General features: G+C 41.8%; 1 long non-coding RNA gene across 1 annotated transcript in view; it reads left to right on the top strand.

The window, feature by feature from the left end:
* LOC121920035 overlaps positions 1–75 on the top strand; it is a 3,030-nt gene extending 2,955 nt beyond the window's left edge. Inside the window, exon 3 of the long non-coding RNA XR_006101620.1 lies at positions 23–75. This is a non-coding gene — a long non-coding RNA (uncharacterized LOC121920035). The remainder of the gene's footprint in view (positions 1–22) is intronic.
* The last annotated feature ends 3,997 nt before the right edge of the window (positions 76–4,072 follow it).

Genomic DNA, 4,072 nt, shown 5'->3' with positions numbered 1-4,072 from the left:
TAACCTCCTTCTCTTTCCTCAGAATGGGGACTCATCTGATCTTGGAAGCTAAGAAGGGTCACTTGGATGGGAGACTGCCAATGAATGCCAGGTGGTATAGAGCTAGGCTAGATTTCAGAGGAAGGAACTGATAAAACCGCCTCTGAGTATTCCTTCCCTTAAAAAGGGCTATGAAATCCATGGGGTCACCATAAGTCAACAGGTGACTTGAAGACACATACACACACAATAAAAAGTGAAAAACAATTCAATAAATCATTGAAAATAATTTGATAAATATTAAAAGCATTAGTGAACAACAATTTGAAAAGCAGTTACAACATAACAAAAATACAAGATATCCTCCATTTGAAATATCTCCTGCAATGGGCAGTTAAGTACCAAAGGCAGGGTAAAGAAAAAGACTTTGCATGTCAACCTAGCTTCCTAGGGGAGGGAATTCTGAGAAAGCTCTCTCCTGTGTTCTCATTCTGAACCTTTGAAAGGATCCTCACTTTGAACCTTTGTCTCTATTTCATAAAACCTGAATGGACATTAATTTGTCCTAGGGATGCTATCAGTGACTTACTATGGTAAAATGGCCTGCACATTGGCTTGCTTACAATACAGAGGGTTATTTATGGTGTGGACCCACCATTATGTTTTGAGGCGCCATACTTTCACTAGCAGCCATCAGGTACATAATGTAGCATGGGCATGGAGTCTTACAATGAGCTAGCAAGGCTCCTTCAATATCTCACTGGGTTGTAAACAGGCATTTGGGGGTGTAGCAAATGTAATGTGGGCATGTTGTTCTCTCTCCTTCCCACTTATTATGGAGTTAAGTGCAAAGCAAGTACTGGCATTGATGGTAGACACAGAAATCTACCATTATGCTTACGCTTTAGAGTTCTAAAGTGGGCTACGCTAGTGTGTAATAGCCACAATTGAGTCCATAATGTAACAGGCAGTAGCTTTCTAAGTTTGCAGAGAATCCATTTATTCGAAATCTACTGGGTTGCCCATCTCTTCTTCTATAATCAAAGCCCATTCATTCAGCCTTACAGAGTTCAGGACCTGTCAACTGCTGATATTCAGGATGCTGGAGTTTGGCTTTTGTTGTTTTGCATTGCATTGTCCGCTCACTTGCTGAGCTTAGTATCTTGTGAGCCCACAGTGGTTCTCTTCTCAGTGCCTAATTTCCAGAATAAGAGGAGTCAGGGATCAAGGCTGCCTAGAAACTAGAATACTTGCTTTATTTTCCTTAGTGAGAAGGAAAGCTTGTTGGATTTCCCCTGTAGTAGGATAGCCACTATAGAAAACTTGGATTCAGTTTGTGGCTCTGTGCTAACATCAGAGCTTGGAAGTAACATATTCAAAATAACAGTGTTACTCAGAATGCATTCCTTTAGGGGGCAACATTGTTAATTTTAACATTTAAATGAAAATGGTATAATGTTACAAGTTTTGCACTGAGAGTAACATTTACTTGTTATAGAGAAAATGTTATATTTGGAAGGGTTTAGCTCCTTTTAGAGAGTTCTTTTTCTTTTTTTAAATTGATGGTAACACATTACTAACTCCAGTTTATACATTTTGGTTACTAAGACATGTTCAGGCTTGATTTACGCTAGGACCCATTTATTAGTCAATTGGGCAGTCCGTGATACCATACCTCTAACATTGCAGAGATAACCAAGCAACACCAGAGTGTTACTAAGATGGTGAAAAAAATATTCTTTTGGAAGATGACAAAAGCTACAAAAGGTTGCAGCAGTTTGCTTTTGCCTGAGACAACTGGGAAGGGCCTCCTCTGCCCTCCCCTTGCTGCTGAGTTAATTGAGTGCAAACTACTTTTGCACTCTGAGCTCAGTTTGCAGCAATTGAAATAAGCGAAGGACAAAGGAAGAGAGAGAGGAGAGAGTGAGCAGCTAGGATATTTTAAAAGCAACTGAAAATGGGGACAACAGAGGATTAATTAGGATTGACCCTGCCAAGCTGGAACAATTGGAGAATGTAAAGTATCTCCCCCAGTAGCACATTTCAAATGAGTTAATTCTCTTCCTCTCAGCTTTCTTCAGTGTCCAGATTCCACAACCATATATAGGTAACTTTGGCCCAGTGCATACCTGCTTGAAGGTCCAGAGCAGTGGCAGCGTTTTTTCCTCCACAGGGAAGCCGCAGCCGCCAAACCGTGTGGATTTCCTCCAGAGGAAAAAGGACCCGCAAAAAGCAGGTTCTTTTTCTGCCACACCAGTTATGTCCGAGTGTGCCAATGGTGCACTCGTGACATAACTGGTGATATGTAATGTGCGGATGCTGTGCGGATGCTATGCGTCATTTATGTCATAATGGTAGTGCCCATGTACACAGGGTACCACCATTATGCCACTGTCAGTACGTGCTAGGGTTAGGGACCATGCAGTTGCTGCATGGTCCCATAACCCTAGCACGGCACAAAAACTGCACTTTTGTGCCATCTGTACCGTGCTTCTTATTGATTCAATGGGTCTACTCTAGCTGAGTAGGATTCAGACCAGTATAATCAAAGAGTGCATCTACACTGTAGGAAAAAATGTGGTTTGACACCAGTAAGTGCTGAAGCTCCACCCTATGGAATCTTGAAATGTGTAATTTTACAAAGTCTTTAGCCTACTCTGCCAAAGAGTGCTAGTGCCTTGTTGTCATTGTTAACTGCCCTCAGTCTGACCCTGACTCATGGTGACCCAGTAGATGAGACATTTCCAAGACTCCCTGTCCTCCACTGCTCTGCTGAGATCTTGTACATTCAGAGCCATGATCTTCCAGATTGAATCTATCTGTCTGGCATGCATTCTTCCTCTCTTTCTGATACCTTCTGCCTTTCTTGGCATTATTGTCTTTTCTAATGTGCCTTGCCTTCTCATAATGTGGCCAAAGTATGACAGCCTCAATTTGATCATCTTGGCTTCCAAGGAGATTTCTGGCTCCATCTGCTCAAGGACCTGTTTGTCTTTGAGGCTGTCCATGGTATCCTCAGCACACTTCTCCAATACCACATCTCAAATGAGTTGATTTTCATTTTATTTGCTTTCTTTGCTGTCCTGCTGTCACACTGGTACATGGTGATGGGAAATATAATGGCTTGTATTATTCTATAGCTTTATTCTTTAGGATCCTCACAAAACTACAAATACCATGATTCTGTAAGATGGGGCCATGGCAGTTAAAGTGGTGTCAAACTGCATTATTTCTATAGTGTAGATGCATCCAGAAACTTGCTTAAAACCTAAGTTTAAAGCTTGCTTTAAAACAGGATGGGAAATGTATGGGGGTTGCAGTGCTGCAGGACCCATGTTTGGAGCCCACTCCTTTCCCCTGCACCTCCATGCCTCCTGTCCAAGTGTTTTGGCCAATAAAGTGGCTAGTTGTACTTCCAGAGGCCAAATAACCATTTATGGGTAGGCTTGGTCTTGTTTTAGGCCCAGATACAATCATTTTGACTTCTAGGGAGAGTTCAGGCTTGATTTGCTCTAGCACCCATTTATTGGTCTTTTTAGCAATCCACAGTATCCAAGGAGCTCTTCTCCAGCATCATATGTCATATGAGTTTATTGTGTTCCTATTATCTTTCTTCACTGTCCAGCTTTCACAACCATATGTAGAAACTGAAACGATTATAACATGGAAATAGAGGGGTATAAACTTTTTAAGAGAAATAGGCCAAATAGGAAAGGAGGAGGAATAGCACTATATGTCAGAGATATTTACACCAGTGAAGAGATCCAGGACATCAATACTGGCAGCCAGGTGGAGAGCATGTGGATAAAAATTAAAGGGGAGGGAAACAACAAGGATGTTCTGGTGGGAGTCTACTACAGACACCCAAGTCAGACTGAGGAACTGGATGATGCCTTTCTAGAACAGATGACCACACACTCAGAAAGGAGAGATGTAGTAGTGATGGGCGACTTCAACTATCCTGATATTTGCTGGAAGTCAAACTCAGCAAAATCCTCAATGTCTAGCAAATTCCTCACTTGCCTGGACAGACAATTTCATTGTCCAAAAGGTGGAAGAGGCAACAAGGGGGTCAGCTATTTTAGATCTGATC

The sequence above is a fragment of the Sceloporus undulatus genome, chromosome 1, assembly GCF_019175285.1.
Source record: "Sceloporus undulatus isolate JIND9_A2432 ecotype Alabama chromosome 1, SceUnd_v1.1, whole genome shotgun sequence".
In the NCBI taxonomy this organism is placed as follows: Eukaryota; Metazoa; Chordata; class Lepidosauria; order Squamata; family Phrynosomatidae; genus Sceloporus; species Sceloporus undulatus.
The sequence above is the reverse complement of the archived record's forward strand: the minus strand, read 5'-3'. Positions and strand labels throughout refer to the sequence as shown.